The sequence below is a fragment of the Suricata suricatta genome, chromosome 2 (assembly GCF_006229205.1).
Source record: "Suricata suricatta isolate VVHF042 chromosome 2, meerkat_22Aug2017_6uvM2_HiC, whole genome shotgun sequence".
NCBI lineage: Eukaryota > Metazoa > Chordata > Mammalia > Carnivora > Herpestidae > Suricata > Suricata suricatta.
Window position 1 is genome coordinate 89,352,847 of NC_043701.1, and position 19,071 is coordinate 89,371,917.

Genomic DNA, 19,071 nt, shown 5'->3' on the forward strand with positions numbered 1-19,071 from the left:
GCTAATTGAAAGCAATTATCAAAGTGGCATTTTGTCTGTGACTTTAAGATACATTGTAAGATAATAAATGATTCTCATTATGTAATAAAAAGGTCACATCTTGCCTTTGGGCTAGTGACGCTAAGAGTTTTTCAAAAGCAATCGGAGACATTTTCTTTAGAGAACTGTGACTAATACAAGAACCATCGCTTATTAAATATCAGTTGTCACCTGCACAGCACCCGCATCAGAGATGAGTATTTCTTTCAAAAAGAAACACCACCTCATTAAAAGCTGCAAAAATATATCTCTTAAAGTGCATCCCTGACATTTTCAAGTTAAAATGAATATCCTTCACTTGTCATTCACTAAGAGCAATAAAACAAAAAAAAAATGTACATCACGTGGACAAGATCATTAAAATCAGCATTGGGGCTTTTGGGAAACGGAGATTCATTTCACAGTCTAGAAAGACAGAAGTATGTCAAAAACCCGGAAAAATGAACAACTTTATTTAAGTCTGTTGGAATCAGGTTATTCTGGGAAGATTCAGTGTTCTTCTCTTTACTGTAAAAATAAATTGCGTCTGTAAAAGGCCAGTAGGCTAAGTCAGCCCCAAACTCTCTGGATATATGATTTTATTTTATTTTTGTTATCTTCTGAACTATGGAATTGATAGCCAGATAGTTAAGATCCCAGACTGCACACATCTATGTAGATTGAAAAAGATCTCTACCAGGTTTTCTCTCTTAATAATTCAGTTTTAGATTATGTCATTGATTTTTAAATCTCCCTGAACTTTACCTTTATACAGTATCCAATACAACATTATTCATTCATTTATTCATTTTATAAGCTTTATTGTGCCCCTACTATGCTTCAGACACTATGCCAGGAACTTTTAGTGAACAACGTACAATCTTTGCTTTCAAGAAATTCTAGTCAAGTGGGGAAAAAAAATTTAACAAGCAGGATATTGGCCAGTCTTATTTTTAAAATTATCTAAAACCCTTCCTTTTGGTTGTTTGATCATTCCTATGGTCTACGTATACAACTCTTTTTTAATCTAACACTATTTCCATAAAAAAAAATCTATATTATTTATTGTCTATTGTTTATGGAAATGAAAAACACAACTGGCTATGTTTCCTCTTATGAGAGAGAACATTAATGAAACTAGCATTCATGAAATGCCTGTTATATGTCTAAGCTCTTTAATATGTTATCCCATTGGATAATTAAATGTCTTTATATTTGAACAGAAGCAAAAGGTACTCTATTAAGGATGGGAATACTTCTGGCCCAGGTGAGTTCTTTGTGTGGCCACTGAAAGTCCAACTGTAGTCTCCAGAAAGCTCTAGAGACTGAACAGTTAGTTTAAATTGAGTTTGCCTGTGCCAGAGAACTGGTTAAGAGGGCCTCTGAAGGGCACGTGGATGGCTCAGTCAGTTAAACATCCAACTGTTGATCTCAGCTTAGGTCCTGATCTCAGGGTTGTGAGTTCAAGCCCCATGTTGGGCTTGATGCTGGGTGTGGAGTCTTCTTGAAAAAATAAAAATAAAATAAAACAAAGAGCCTCTAAAGGACTGGAAGAAAGACTCAGATGTTTGTTTTATATACATTCCTCACTCTTGTGTTATTATTTTTATTTTTTCGAGTGCCTGATATCTACTAGGAAAACAATGAGTAAGGAGCAGATTTTATCCCCAAAGACTTTAGAATATATTAAGTTTCAGCAATCTGAAGACAGGAGCCAAATATTTGGCAATCTTTGACTGCTTCCATCTTTCAACAATCAGGCAGTTCCTTCTTGGCTGTTTCTCAATACGTCAAACATTTATTGAGTACCAGCTATAAGTAAGCAAGGCACTCTGCAACTTGACTTTAATTAGTTAGGAAGAGATTCTGAAATTTAAAATTGAGAGAGAATTGTGGGCACTCAAACAATGGCAACGGGCTTCTAAAAGCCAGGATGGCTGCTTGAAGGTAGAACACTGCTTTCACAGCGCAAGATAGATATTGTGAATAATAGAATAGGGCCTTCCTATAAAAACTCTTCACTGCTACCTATTACTTCTTCCTTTGCAAAGCAACGGTGGTACAAGAAAGCAACTTTTATCGTTCTGTGACTCTTTCTACTCCTATCTTCCTGTTACACGTTGAGATTGGGCCCCTCTAAAAATATAAACAGGAGAAAATTTGATTGCAGTTTCAGTTTTAGAAGTATTCAATACAAAACAAAGATGCACACATTGAAACCAGATCAAGGATTACAAGGCAGTTTGTGTCTGTGTGTGTGTGTGTGTGTGTGTGTGTGTCTACTATATTATCAGTTTGCATAGTATGAGAGTTTCACTTCATAATTATAATATTGACTGATAACAAGATTAAAAAATAGTAAGATTTAGCTTTTACTGTTTGCTGATCATTATGTTAAGGGTTTTACACAAGTTATTCAGATGCCCTAAACAAAAGTCTATTCCCATAAAAGTATTACTGTTGAGTATAGAATTGAAGTATCATTTCATAAAAATGATACAATAGAATAGGGGACTTATATCTCATAATAGAAAATGGTATACATGTCCTACTAGACATTTATATTCTTTATAAAGGACTTTTTTTAGCCCAACTAAAATTGAGGGAAGAGAGCAAAGTCTTTTCTGACTCATTATCCAGGCAAATTTAGCGTGACTCATTGGTATTTTCTTTCCTAGTTCACTGTTCTCTAGCACTGAATATTCTCCCTACCCTTTAAGATAAAGAGTAGTGTTTCTTTTCCTCAGGGTATCTGAACCCCTTGTTCAATATGGAGTCTCCGGAGGTCCTGGCTACCCACCTAAAGTGCTTAGCAAGCTTTCTGAGAAGAGGGCACCCAGGATGGTGATGGAGGAAGATCCTGAACTTACCTTCTACCATGGAGATACTAGGTTTGCCACCACATAAGGAGCATTTCCCTCTGAAAAAATATCTGAAAATTACATAACCTGCTCTCCACCACAAAGGATAAAAGAACCACACTGAGATGAGTAGCAAACGCCCCACCCCCGGGACAGCCCCACACAGTAGGGAGGGATATCACCAGGCAAGCGCTTCTGGAGAAGCAGGAAGCAGGGATTGGTTGCCCACATTGGGTACCCTAGCTCCTGGGGTCTGAACACAGAGAGATAAACCCCAGAAAGTGTGGCTTGGAAAACCCAGTGGATTGACATTTGGGATTCCCAAAGGTAAAGGAAACTGAGATACCCCTCTTGAAGGGCTTGCACACTGTCTTCCTTGCCTCGAGACCCAGCAGAACAACAGCACCTACACTATATGTGAGGAATTCATTTGCTGATCTAGGGACACTGTCTGGAGGGCCAGGGGACAGCTGAAATGCTCTCTGGAGACAGAGGCATTGGAAAATAGATGTCACAGTTGCACTTTCCCACACAGTATACTAGCACAGGTGGATGAGCTTGGATATGGCACCCTCCTGCTGCCTTACTGAGATGGACAGGGGCAAGTGGTTGTGGCACCTGGTAAGGCAGGAGGGCACTGGTGGTGACAGTGCTCCCCCTCTCCCTGAATGGGGTGGGCCAGCACGAATGGTCATGGAGTCCTCCTGCTTACTAGTTGAAGTCTGGGAGGAGGGTGAGTACAACACTTCCCTGCCCTCAGGCTGGGGCTGCTGAGTATGAGTGATCCAAGCATTCTCCCATTCCCAGCCTCAAACTCGTATGCATGCACAGACATGGGACTCTCTAGCCTGTAAAATCAAGTGGGCACGCACAATCCACACATTTGGACACCTTTTGCACACCTGGCCCTGGTGGCCAGAAGGCTTGGTATTCCAGAGCTCCATAGCACTGTGACAATTGGAAAGACAGTTCTTGGCAGTCCACCATCTCCAGAGCACTGCACAGACAGCAGACTGAAACACAACCCTAGTCTTCCAGGGAAAAGTCCTACATCTAGAGGCGAGGGAGCACTCCCAGGGAACATAAGTGGGAAGATACCATCTTTGAGCACTATCTTGGCCTTGCTACAGCTCCATAAAACTTCCCAGAAAGGAGCTTCTACACTTATCTGAAACCCCAGTCGTGCAACTGTCACCCAGGGACACCTCCAGATCTCCTGGTCTGCAGACCAGCAAGGATTACATATGTGGCCCCATGTAAATATCTGAATCCTCTACAAGCTGTTTCCTGAAAGAAGAGGCTAAATGAGATTCCTCCTCTTGGACAGCTGAGAGGTCTTGGCAAACATTCAATAATGGAGAGATACCAGAACAAATATGTGGTTTAGAAAATCACAAAGGTTCAAGAGACAGGTGGCTACACTGGTGAAGTCTACTAAATATTTAAAGATTTAATATCCCTGTTTCTTAAACTCTTCCAAAAGCTGAATAGAAGGGAACACCTCCAAATTTATTTTACGAAGCTAGCATTACCCTGATACCAAAACCAAATAAAGACACCACACACACAAATTATAGGCAGATATCCCTGATGAGCACAGAGACACAAAATCCTTACCCAAATGTTAACAAACTCCATTCAATACTATATTGAAAAGATCATACACTGTGATCAAGTGGGATTCAGGAATGCAAGGGTGGCTCAACATCTGCAAATGAATCAATGTGATGCATCACATGAACAAAATGATTAGCGTGTAATTATTTCAATAGATACAGAAAGGCATTTGACAAAATTCAAGATCCATTTCTAATAAAAACTGCCAACTACTTGGATATAAAAGGAACATACCTCAACATAATGGATGCCACATATGACAAGCCCACAGCTTACCTCAACTCATAGTAAAAAGCTGAAAGCTTTCCTCCAAGATCAAGAATAAGACAAGGATGCCCACTACCCCTGCTTTCATTCAACAAAGTGTTAGAAGTCCTAAGTGGAGCAACTGGGCAAGAAAAAGAAATAAAAGGTATCTAAATTCGCAAGGAAGAAGTAAAATTGTCACTATTTGCAGATAACATGATACTACATATAGAAAACCTTAAAGGTTCCAACAAAAAACCCGTTGCAACTTAAGAAATGAATTCAGTAGAGGTGCAGAATACAAAATTAATTAACATATAAAATTTTGCTGTGTTTCTAAACACTAATGATGAACTATCAAAAATAGAAAATAATCTCATTTACAATAGTATCAAAAAGAATAAAATACCTCGAAACAAATTTAACCAATTAGGTGAAAGACTGAACACTAAAAACTAGAAGACACTAATGAAAGACATTGATGACAACAAAATAAATGAAAAGGTATTGCATGCACATGAATTGGAAGAATTAATACTGTTAAAATGTCAATAATACCTAAAGCAATCTATAGATCCAGTATAATTCCTACCAATATTCCATAATGTTTTTCACAGAAGTAGAAAAAAATCATTGTAAAATTTGTATGGAACTACAAAAGATCACAAATAGTCAAAACAATCTTGAGAAATTAGAATGAAGCCATAGGAATGACACTCCCTGATTTCAAATATTTACAAAGCTAAAGTACACCAAACGTTACGGTGCTGGTAGAAAACTGACACACAGGGTCAGTGGAACAGAACAGGGAGCCCAGGAATAAATTTACACCTACATGACCATGAATTTACCACTAAGGAATCAAGAATACACAATGGAGAAAGGACAGTTTTTTCAATAAATGCTATTGGGAAAACTGGACAGCAACATGCAAAAGAGTGAAACTGGACCACTATCTAATACCATATACAAAAATAAACTCAAAGTGGATTAAGGACTTGAATGTAAAATCTGAAACCATAAAATGCCTAGGAGAAAACATAGACAAAAGCTCCCTGACATTAGTTTCAGCAATGCCTTTTGGATCAGACTTCAAAAGTAAGGGAAAGAAAAGCAAACACACACACACACACACACACACACACACACACACACACACACACACACACCTATGGCATCAAACTAAAAAGCTTCTACAAGCAAAGGACACTGTTAACAAAACAAAAAGGCAACTCACTAAATGGGAGAAGACATTTGCAAATCATGTATCTGATAAGGAGCTAATATCCAAAATATATAAAGCACTTAGAAAACTCAGTAACAAAAAGCAAACCAACAGACTGATTAACAAATGAGCAGAGGATGGGGTGCCTGGGTGGCTCAGTTAGTTAAGTGTCTGACTTTGGCTCAGATCACGATCTCATATTTCATAGGTTTGAGCCCCACATCACGCTCTGCACTGACAGCTCAGAGCTTGGAGCCTGCTTCAGATTTTGTGTCTTCCTCTTTCTGTCCCTCCCCTGTTCTCACTCTGTCTCTGTCTCTGGCTCTCTCTCTCAAAACTAAATAATAAACATTTAAAAAAAATGAGCAGAGGATCTGAGTAGACATTTTTCCAAAGAAAACATACAGATAATCAATAGGCTGATAAAATGATACTCAATAATTATCAGGGAAATGCAAATCAAAACCACAATGAGATATCACCTTACACCTGTCAGAATGACTATTGCTAAAAGACAAAAAATAAAAGTTGGTGAGGGTGTGGAGAAAGGAAACCCTGTGTACTGTGGCTTCTCAAAAAATTAAAACTAGAACTACCATATGATCCAGTAATTCCATTACTGGGTATCTATCTGAGGAAAATAAAAACACTAAATTAAAAAGATATATGCAGCCTATATTCATTTAGGATAGCCAAAATAGAGAGCAACTTAAGTGTCCATTGATAAATTGATGGATAAAATATATGTGAGATCTCTCTCTCTAAAATAATGCTAAATGAAATAAAGACAAATACCATATGATTTCACTTATATGTGGAATATAAACAAATAAAACAAACAAAACAAAACAAAACAAATCCAAGAATCATATATACAGAGAACAGATTGGTGGTTGCCAGATTGGAGAGGGATTGGGTGGACAGCAAAATGTATGAAGGGGATTAAAAAGTACAAGACCTCCAGTTATAAAATAAAGAACCCATAGGGATGTAATGTACAGTCAATAACATTGTATTAACTTTGTAAGGAGACAGATATTAACTAGATATCATGGTGGCCATTTTGAAATATATACAAATGTCAAATCGTTGTTGTACACCTGAAACTAATATAATGTATGTCAATTATACCTCAATAAATTAAAAAAACCACAAATAGAAAAGCATTCTAATATAATTAAAACAGAGGTGAATTTATTCTCTCTTCAATGAGTTCTCAGATCTGCTAGAAAATACATCATTTTTTTCATAATTTTTATATTACCTAATTTTATCATCCATCTCCTGGGCATCTGTGTCAACATCCTTAGTTTTCAATATATGACAAAAGTTTGGGTTCTGTAACTGGTGTCACACAGCTCGTGTTGGTGAGTCCAAGAACTGGGTTTGGAAGCGGACTCTCCAACCTCTGGAGCATTCCTCCTCAACTCCCGCATCTGTGCCTTTGTGCCAGTATTTCCCTGGAGAACATTCCCTCCTTTTCCTGCTACTGAAACTTAGATTCCTGTCCTGTCCAGCTCAAATCACTATGAATTATTATTATTATGTATTATAATAATAGTATTATTATGAAATTTCAAAGCACAGAGATAAAAATATTCTAAATGCCCTTTCAGAGGAAAGAACAGATGACTTACCGAAAAATAAAAGTCAGCATGGCCTCAGGTTTCTCAAAAATGTTAGTGCCAGAAGAAAATGGACATTTACCTCCAAACCTCACAGAAAAAGTTAATTTTACCATAGAATTCTATACTTAGTAAATGTATTGATTAAAGGCAAGCGTACAATGAAAGCACTTTTAGTCATGAAATGATTGAGAGTTTGCCTTTAATATGCCTTTAAAACATACTTGAGAGTATTCCCTAGCAAAACAAATGTATGGCCTAAGAAAGAGGTTAAAAAAACAGGCGATCACACTGCCAGCACCAGATGCTGGCGAGGATGTGTAACAACAGGAACTCTCATACATTACTGCTGGGAAGACAAAATGGTATTTTGGAAGACAGGTAGTTTCTAATAAAACAAAACATATTCTTATCATAGGGTCCAGAGTTCACACTCCTTGATATTAATCAAATGACTTGAAAACATGTCCGCACAGAAACTTGCCCATGGATGTTTATAGCAGCTTCATACATAATTGCCAAAACTTGGAAGCAACCAAGAAGTCCTTCAGCAGGTGAATGGATCATGAATTATGGTAGTTCCAGACAATGGAATACTATTCAATGCTAAGGAAGAAATGAACTATCAAGCCACGAAAAGACATAGAGGAACCTCAAATATATATTACAAAGTAAAGAAGTCAATCTGGAAAGACTACATACTGTATGATTCCAATGTATTATATCATGGAAAAGGCAAAACTATGAAGAAGTAGAAAATAATTAGTGTTACCAGGCATTATGGGGAAGAGGAATGAAAAGATGGAATACACAGAAATTTTAGGGCAGTGAAAATATTCTGTATGATATGATATTTACAAACTTGTTATTAAACATGTGTCCAAACCCATAAAATGCAACAGAAAGAAGGAACCCTAATATAAACTACGGACACTGCGTGACTATGTGTCAGTATAGTTTCAGTGACTGTCACAAATGTAACATTTTGGTAAAGGAGGTTATGCACATGTGCAGGCAGGGGTGGACCTCTAAAAAACTAAGTCTATTAAGAACAACAACAACAGAAAAACTGGATGCAACTGAGACCTAGGGTGATGGATTTCCAAACAAAAAACAAACAAATAAACAAAAAAACCTAGAAAGAAACACCCAGAGAAGAGTGTTTTGTTTTTGTTTTTTTTTTTTTGCCATATAAAGAAAGAGTCAGGATAATGGATCAATTGATCACTGTTTTAAAAAATGAGAGACATTATAATGAAGATTTTGCAGAAAAAAAAAGAGACTCTAACAGCTTTGTAGTAAAGGAGATATAATTGTATTAGTACTTGGCTCTGCAATTGACAATATTTTCATAATCTTAGGGATTATATATTTGTTTTGGTTTAAATAAAATCATTTTTTTCTCAAGCAGAACAGCCTAACGGTTAAAGATCAGACTGCCTGGGTCCACTACTACTTATCTGGAGACTTTGGGCAAGTCACTAGGATTCATTTCTCCATTAATACTAGAGAGACTTTAAAATAGTGTCGGTGTCATTGGTTTCTTGTTAGAGCTAAATGAATCAATGCACACAAAAAGCTTAGAATAGTCCTGGTACATAAAAATCACTCAGTACAGATTCACTATTAGTAAGAGAGTTAAATGGAATGATATAAGAGTGTTAAAAACCACTTTTCTATGCATAAAGTAAATAGAATACACCTAAAACTAATAAGTGAAAAAAAAGAGCAAAGCATATTTTTTTTATAGATGTAGAGTAAGAAAAATAACAAATAATTCAAAGAACAGACCTGGTGAAATACAAATGATGGGACAGAGGCTTGCTATTATTTTTTTTTTTTTTGCAACTCTATGCATTCTGCTTTTTTTCAATGTGCATATATTATTTTGGTACAAACATTAAAAATATTAACAACAAAAATCTCTCTTCAGGTAATTGTTTTGCACTCTAGTGTCCTGGTTCTCAAATGTGGTCTACAAACCAGGAGAACTGACATCATTGTTAGAAATGCAGACTCTTCAGTCCCAACCCAGACTCGCTTTTTTATTAAAAAGTTTTAATAAAAATTTATTTTTTTGGAAGAAGAACAGAGAGGGGGAGGAAGGGAGAGGGGGAGGGAGGGAGGAAGAAGGGGAGGGAGAGGGAGAAGGAGGAAGAGAGAGAGAGAGAGAGAGAGAGAGAGAGAGAGAGAGAGACGAAGAATTAGTGGGGGAGGGGCAGAGAGGGGGAGACAGATTCTGAAGCAGGCTCCAGGGTTTGAGCTGTCAGCACAGAGCCCAGAGCGGGGCTTAGAACTCAGGAGCTGTGAGATCATGACCTGAACCAAAGTCACATTTAACTGACAAAGCCACCCAGGTGCCCCTTGGATTTTCTGAATCAGCTACGACTTTGTAATAGGATTCTCCCATGTGATTTTTATGTACCATTAAGAACTGGATTTTGAGAAGCCCTGTCACTTTACTTCTCTTCTGAAGGGGTAAAACCAAGAAAAATCTGTTGACTGACTGGTGGACTGGCCTTCACCTTCTTGTATTAACCCCCCAAACCTATTAATAAATAACCTAATTTATCCAACTTCAATTAGGTCTATTGTTAATCTACTAGGTACCAGCTTACTTCAGTTTAATGCTTGAACTTTGAAGTCAAATAGACATTTTTAAAATCATAATTAAGGTGCTTATATTCTACCGATGATAGCATAGGCAGTGCACTGTGCTGTCAAGATATTCTCAGGGTACAAAGGGGACACAAAACAATGCCATTTAGAGCATGGTATAATGACAGGATATAATTAAACCCAAATCTTAGCAGTATCACTCTGGAAGCATATATTTGAGTCTGGATGCCATTCCAGGGGCAGGGAGATGAAATTGGAGGCTAATATAATAATCTGGACAAGAACTGAAATGGGTTTTGATTGTGGCAGTGGCAATGGGAATGGAGTAGGGGGCAGATTGGAGATGTTTCAAGAAGCCACAACCTACAGGACATGATTGAATGTGTGAAGTACCGGAAAAGGGTAAAAAGTTCTAGTGTGGCTCCTGCGCTTTTAGCTTTGTTTGCTATGTATATGGTGATGCTTTTTAATGAAAGAGATGCATTTTTCGCAATGGTGGGGACCAAGAAGTTGATGAACTCTGTGTTGAGTGTGACATTCTGAAGGTGAGGTTCAGTGTCTTTCAGATATGTAGGTCTGGTGTTCAGAAGGGAGAAGAGGTCTTGAGACAGATTTGAGAGGGACGAACCTATAATAATATCATTCATTAGGAAGGGATTACTGAAGGGCACATGGCAAATACAAGAATCAGGTGTGAGACCATGGAAGTGTAGAATGCTGACATTGAAAGTTGAAGCAGGAGAAGGATATTCTATGAAGGAATATGCGTACTAGGAGCCTGAGAGGTGGGAGAACATCTAGAAAGAAGCACATGATATAAACATTCCTACTAATCAATCTTCAGTGAGCCCGATTCCTCTTGTATTAATGAGACAAAGGCCTTCCAATTAATTGCTTGTATCTAGGCTAGTCATGGCCCCCATTACCACAATGGTTTGCATACGTGTGATGTAAGCTCCTAAATTGTTATACTAATTCTAAATCTAGAAATTATTATATTCTAGAGTTTTATTTAAGTAGTTGCTTATGTAACTTGGGGGTTGGCAAGTATTTCCTATAAAGCATCTTCTGCTAGATGGTAAATATTTTAGGTTTTGTGGGCTGTGGGATCTCTGTCACTACTCATCTCTGCCACTGTCACACCTAAGTATCCATTGACTATATGTGAATAAACAGCTGTGACTGTGTTCCACAAAACTTTATGTCTGACCACTAAAATTGGAATTTTATATAATAATTTTAATATTATGAAATATTCTTTTGATTTTTCTCAACCATTTAAAAATGTAAAAAAAATTTAACTCTTTCACTAAACAAAAATAGGCATCTGTCTAGATTTGCCCTACAGGCTATTACTTGCTGACTCCTGATGTAATTATAGTCAAATACAATTATGTCTAGAATTATGAGGCACAAAGTGGAAGATATTTTCACTTAAAATTATGATTTAATGGATCCATACCTAGAAGATGGATAAAAGTGGATATAATTTCATATTGCATACCTTGATATGCTAAGTGCCACCACTCAGAAATCATTCTATCATAAGTTCTGAATTAGAATGTATAGGAACTTTCCCAACTTTCATAAAATATCAAGTGATCATGTTTGGCTCAAATGTATAATCTCTAGTGCTCTGTGTCAGGGTGGCCTTAAATTGTGGCCCTTAGAAAATACCGCAGCAGGTAGAATTTTCCTTTTAAACTGTTCTCCCTGTATCTAGTCCAAATGTTCTTTTCCTGCTTCTTTTCTTTAAGAGTTTATTATCTGGATTTATTCAGCTATCTTAGAAATGAATGGAGTTCTCAGAGCAAAATAAATGCCATAAAATATCTGTGGGAGAGCTTAATTCAGCAATTATCTGGAACATTAGAAGTTACCTAGCTCGGTTCTGGAAGGTAGTCTCCTTCCAATAATGGGAGCCATTTTGAATCCATGCCTGTAGCTGAGACATATGACAGTGGGAATAAAGAGCATGCTAAGTTTTTCAGGTCCACAACTGCCAAAAAGCAAAGCAATGGAAACATAACAATTTTCTAAAATCCCTGTGCCAGCTTCTTTATGATTCCATTCATTATTTTCTGGAATGGTAGTAACTGCCAAGTTTAATGTTACAGTCTTTGATCTGACATCAAATTCAGATGAATTATTGTGAAGATTTATAACAAAATCCTCAAAAATGGGTTTAAGAGGTTACTCACTGATGAAATTCACAGAAATTTTGAATATGTAGGGTAATGAGGAAAGAAAAATTTTTTTCTTCAAAGAGACAGTCTCTCTGGCTACACTGGGAAGGAAATGCTTATATGTGGAATTGAAATCTCTTTTAAGATATAAATTTGGCTCTTCTTTCTAAAATATTTTATGGTTATAAGCTGGTTGCCAGGGAAGGTCAACAACATTTAAAAAAACTTTTTTATAATATTTCCACATCTCTATAGAGAAATTATACCCACAACATTAACCTAATAAATAACTGGTTTTCTTTCCTCAGGACCTCTCCAAATCTTTGGTCATATGGAGAAAATAAAACAAACAAACAAACATCTAAACAAATAAAAAAGAGACGAAAGTAAAAAGAGCACAAAGCTAAAACAACACAAAAATTTTCCCTTTTTTTATTACAGCCAGAGAATATTCATAATATTCACAACTTGTGACTATACTTTTCTTAATGAATACTATTTTGTATGTCTTTTCATATGTGGTCTTTTTACATAGCTTAGGAGTTAAAACCATGGACCTGGAGAAAGAGGCAAGGGTTTGAATGCCAGCTTAGCCTCTGGCAAAAGATATCACATTTTGAGCCTCAGTCTCTATTTTCTCAAGGAGAATAACAGTGTATCTATTTTATAAGAGCACTGCAAGTAGCAAATGAGGATAACTATGTCATATTATGTGCTTAATAAACATTACCTATTATTTTAGTTTAGCCCAGTGGAAAACACATTTTGTTCACCCATCTTCACTTGCTCTTAGCCAAAAGGCCGAGAAGCCATTGTTCGCCCATCTTCTACCTGGAACATGTTTGGGATTCCTTGGGTGACATTAGGAGAGAGCATTTTATGGACATTTGCCTTCTCTCTGAAGAGATCAAAGCACTTGATAGGATTCCGACCACATTCCAGGCTCCACCCAAAGAAAATACCTGAATAAAAATCCATGTGAGACATTTCCTAACCCACAGAAAGTTGTTTTCTTTTTCTTGAAACTAAGGGACCAAAAAGCTCATACTAACAATATGTTAGAACAAATTGCTTTAATGATCCAGTTCCTAGACTCAGCTACACCCTTGGCTACTGGGAGCATCATGGCACTGATTTGAGAGAGTTTCTCATCAATGTTAAAGTATTTCATAGTAATCCAACAAACATTTTGACATCCATAAAAAATGGTCATTGCATGGTATAATGATAATTGACATTCCTAACGATGTGCCCAGGACATTGATTAGAGACCATCATTTAGTTGAGTTAAATTGGAACAGAGAGAAATAAACTGATTATTTTCCAGATTCTCCTATTATAACAAATTGTTCAATCATTTATTCAGTTGTTCAAGCCAGAAATCTGGATCATCTTTGGCATCTTTCTGATCTGATTATTAATTTTATCTCTCAAATATTTTCTTTATCTCTTGACTTTTGTCTTTCTACTTCCACCATTGAAGGCCTGAACAATTATAGAAGTCTCACAACTGGTTATTACCTTCCCTTCCAATTCCTTTCCAACTCAGAATGATCTTATCACCATGAAAATTTGGTCACATCACTCTCCTGCTTAAACTCTATTTATATTTCCACTTGACTCCTCAGATAAAGCTAACCATCCTTCCTGTGGGTGTCAAGGTCCTGCAGTTCTGATTCCCACTGAATATCCTGCCTCACCTCACACCTCCTTCCTTCTGTTCCACATTCATCATGTCATCTTTCAGAAGCCTCCCACCTTGTGCAGTTCCCTCCGTCAAGGACTGTCTTCCCTCCTTATATGCTTAATTATGCTCTCCATCCTTTAGTTGTCAGGCCTATTTTGAGTTTCTTTGAAAGTCTTCTTAGACCTTCTTTAATGAGGTCAAATCCCTCTATTACATCCTCTCATAATACTGTGGTATCACTGCTCAAAGTACCCTGAGCCTTTCACTCAGAGACCTTGCATCATTATTAAAGTCCAGTATTTGTGTGATACTTTGAGTAATGTATACCCAAACTGAGTTCAGAAACCATGCTCTTGTGGTTTTATTTTGTTTTCTCTCCATTGTAACATTCTAGAGCAAAGTATCAGTAGCTTCATAGAGAAGGAATTCAATAAACATTTGAAGAAATGAAAAAATAAGTTACTGATATTCTTGAATCAGCTTAAAAAGATGTATTGTTTCCTTAATTTTATTTTCTGATTTGTAAATCATCTTTAATAATGTCTATTTAATGGGGCACCTGGGTGGCTTAGTGTGTCTAGTGTTTGACTTCAGCTCAGGTCATGATCTCACAGCTCATGGGTTCAAGCTCTGTGTCGGGCTCTGTGTTGACAGTTCAGAGCCTGAAGCCTGCTTCAGATTCTGTGCCTCCCTCTCTCTCTGCCCATCCTCTGCACAAATGCGCGCGCATGCACACACACACACACACACACACACACTTTTTCTCAAAAATAAAACATTAAAAAAAGAATATCTATTTAATTCTTCCCATGGAATTATCATGTGTAGAAAACAACGTAATATATTAAAATTTGAAAAGTGTTCTGGATGAAAGACCTAAATGTGAGACAGGAAACCATCAAAACCCTAGAGGAGAAAGCAGGCCACAACCTCTTTGACCTCAGGTACAGCAATTTCTTGCTTGACACATCTCCAAAGGTAAAGGAATAAAGAGCAAAAATGAACTATTGAGACCTCATTAAGATAAAAACCTTCTGCTCTGCAAAGGAAACAATCAGCAGAACCAAAGGGCAACTGAAGGAATGGGAAAAGATATTTGCAAATGACATTGGATAAAGGGTCAGTATCCAAAATCTATAACAAAGTAACCAAACTCAACACCTGGAAAACAATCCAGTGAAGAAACGGGAAGAAGACATGAATAGACACTTTCCCAAAGACATCCAGATGGCCAACAGACACATGAAAAGATGCTCAATATCACTCATCATCAGGGAAATACAAATCAAAAGCACACTGAGATACCTCCTCACACCAGTCAGAGTCGCTAAAATGAACAAATCAGGAGACTACAGATGCTGGTGATGATGTGGAGAAATTGGAACTCTCTTGCACTGTTTGTGGGACTGTAAACTGGTGCAACCACTCTGGAAAACAGTGTGGAGGTTCCTCCAGAAATTAAACATGAACTCCCCTATGACCCAGCAATAGCACTACTGGATAGGAATTTATCCAAGAGATACAAGAGTGCTGATTCATAGGGTACATGTACGCCAATGTTTGTAGCAGCACTTTCAATAATAGCTAAGTTACAGAAAGAGCCTAAATGTCTATCAACTGATGAATGGATCAAAAAGATGTGGTTATATATACAATGTAATACTACTTGGCAATGAGAAAGAATGAAATCATGCCATTTGCACCAAGGTGGATGGAACTGGAAGGTATTCTGCTGAGTGAAATAAGTCAGTCAGAGAAGGACAGATACATGTTTTCATTTATATGTGGATCTTGAGAAACTTAACCAAAGACCATGGGGAAAGAAAAGGGAAAAAAAAGTTACAAACACAGAGGGAGGGAGGCAAACCACAAGAGACCCTTAAAATAGTGAGAACAAACTGAAGGTGGATGGGGACTGGGGGAGAGGGAAAAATGGGATGGACATTCTGGAGGGCACTTGTTGGATAAGCACTAGGTTTTGTAAGTGATGAACCACAGGAATCTACCCCAAATCCAACAGCACACTTTACACACTGTATGTTAGCCAATTTGACAATAAATTATATTTAAAAAAATTATCTCTAAAATTCAAATTTTTTTTCCAAATCTCAAATTTAACATGTGCAACTCTGTTCTGAATATTCATGAAAATAAAAACAAATATTATTAAATTCTTCTTAGTATACTTTTATTATGAGTTTTTTAATTCAAATTTTTGTTTGAAATTAGTAAGCCATCCAGGGAATATCTTTCTGAAACAACAGACCCAGTTCTTTGTTAGTGGATAAGAAGGCTTACTCTTAAAACTTTCAACACCACAGTATATTGCCTTTTGAGAAAAAAGTTAGAATATTTTCTAATTTTAATATAGAATGTCAGAGGAAATGAATAGTTAGATAAGAGAGCATCCCAAGGCAAATGTGGGAGAAATGTTAGACCAAGGGATTCTGTAGTTTGGATCTACCAGAAGGGTGACCTCTAAGTGTTTTGGTAGAAAAATCTATGTATTAATTTGATGATGCCAAGCAACTGGGAGACACTAATTACTACCCATTATAAAGGAGTACCTTCAATTTTGAACCAGACATAAGTATAAATAAAATAACTATTGGCCCTCTTGAAAGCTAATAACAATAGTCTAAGTGCATATAGTTTGATCATTTTAAACATGTCTAACAATCTTGGATCACATCAATAATAATGCAAAAGGTATTATTACATACTTAGATTTCTTATGTCAATTTTTGATCTTTTATGTTTTTGGACACTGTGTTCAATTTGGGGTAGGAATTATTATCAAAGAATATGAATATGAGAGACACTGTCAACTGAAATGAAATAAACTTGTATAAATTCAAACCAATAACTCTATTAATTCAGATTTCAACATGAAGAATAAGAATGATTTAGGTTTATTTCACAGTATTTAGGTTGAATGTATTCAAGAGAAAAAGTACAAAAAAGGCAGGTCTAATGTAAACATAATGTTTGGGATAACTTTTAAAATATAATATGGTAAGAAAAAAATTCTTAAAATATTTCAGTGTAAACTGCAATCAAATCTAATCAGTTTGGCATTAATTAAGCTCTAATAATGTACTTCAGTATCTCTCCTAAGTAGTGTGATCCGTTTCCCCTTCATCCAGGTCGATTTGTGCACATTACGGTGTCATCATAATTTTAAAACATACTGAGAAAATGACAGAGCTGCAAAATTAAAATAAATGATTAATGGTATTTCTTTTCATGTTTTGTACTAATAGGTATTACTGAGCCTTTAAATTAATAGAGCTGTCAAGCTCATGGGTGTTACACATCCAGCAATGAACCAAAATGGAAATTATATATTCCACAGACATCTAAAGATGACACTTTGGAATATTTTAAAATTTAATTAGTAGGTGCAATTGTTTTGTTCCCTGTAACCACTGCAAATTAATTGGAAATTAGTCACAACCAATCCTTTTTTTTTTTTTTTTAACAATCTGAAATGAAGAGATTGGTGCTTTACACCTTAACATTCTTGTTTGGGGGCCAGAATGCACACATGCAGTAAATTGCACTGTCAATTACAAAAACAACAACTGTTGTGAAATTAGGAAAATTATGCACAGGTAAACAAAACTAATTAATGCATAAGTAACAGGGGAACACACAAAATAATGCCCAACTAAACATTAGCATACGAGTCTTTGGGAAAAGAAATAAAGGCTTAGAAATGCAAATTTTGGCTAGAGCGTTTACCAATGAAGTCTTAAGTAAAAGATGCTCTTAGTTTATGTTTTATTTAACTGCATTTGGAGTCTTATTACAACTCACACCTTAAAAAAATATATACCTACTAAACAACAATCTGCTTACTTAAATATATTTCAAGATGGCAGAACACTGTTAGTTAATTTTCTGTTCTTCAAGGTATCCACATTTAGACTCATTAAATAACAAATGGTGGTATTTCCTTCTTTAACCTTTTTCCCTCTTCTCTATTTAAATATTAGGCAAAATGCAATTTCGAGGCATATCAAGAAAATATGTTTTCTACATACAGCTGTTAAGCATTTTCCTACTGATAATTTATGTGTTACTCTTTTTCTCCCATCAATAAATATACACATGCTTTGCCCAGCCCTTTCTAAAGTAAGCCATTAGAGCAGGTTAAGATTCCTTAAAAATAGTGGGTCTACAAAGTCTGCAAGTGTTGTTACACGAGCTGCATAACTTTTAGTGAGAAAAAAATATTTTATTAAATTTTCAGAACAAGAATAATTTCTAAAAAAAACCCTGGTGTAGTCAATATTACTTAATACTGTTTAATCAGTTTAGGGGCATCTGGGTGGCTCAGTCAGGTAAGCATCCGGTACTCAATTTTGGTGCAGGTCATGGTCTCTCAGATTGTTGGGCTCCCCACTGACATTGAAAAACCTGCTTCTCTCCCTCTCTCTTTCTGTCCCTGTCCCACTCCCACTCATACTTTCTCTCTCTCTCAAAATAAATAAATAAACATTAAGAAGATAAAGGTAATCAATTTAATGGAAGAATCTTGAGAGAGTCAGAGTGAGCTAAACTTGCAGAAAACTTTCACGGCACTATTCCATTTGGATGAGTTTTAATATAATTTCCCTTTAGATAATTATTAAACATATTAAATGTTATCGTGAAATGATGCCCTTTTCCAATATTAGTTTACCTGTAAATGGTTATGGGAAAACAACAAAAACAAAAGTTACCACTCCATTTTCTGTAACAGTATAGCCAAATCTCAAAAAGATACAAAATTTTGGAGGCACCTGTGTGACTCAGTCAATTAAATGTCAGACTTTGGCTAAGGTCATGATCTCACAGTTCATGAGTTTGAACCCCACATCAGGCTCTGTGCTGACAGCTCAGAGCCTAGAGCCTGCTTTGGTATCTTTGGCTCTCTCTCTTTGCCCCTCCTCACTCCCATGCTTTGTCTCTCTTTCTCTCTCTCTCTCTCTCTCTCTCTCAA

The 19,071-nt window shown here is 36.5% G+C and overlaps 1 protein-coding gene across 1 annotated transcript in view; it reads right to left on the minus strand.

Annotated features, from left to right (window-relative positions):
• LOC115283403 (diacylglycerol kinase beta-like) overlaps positions 1-19,071 on the minus strand; it is a 191,029-nt gene that overhangs the window by 4,438 nt on the left and 167,520 nt on the right. The gene's annotated exons all lie outside the window — the stretch shown is intronic.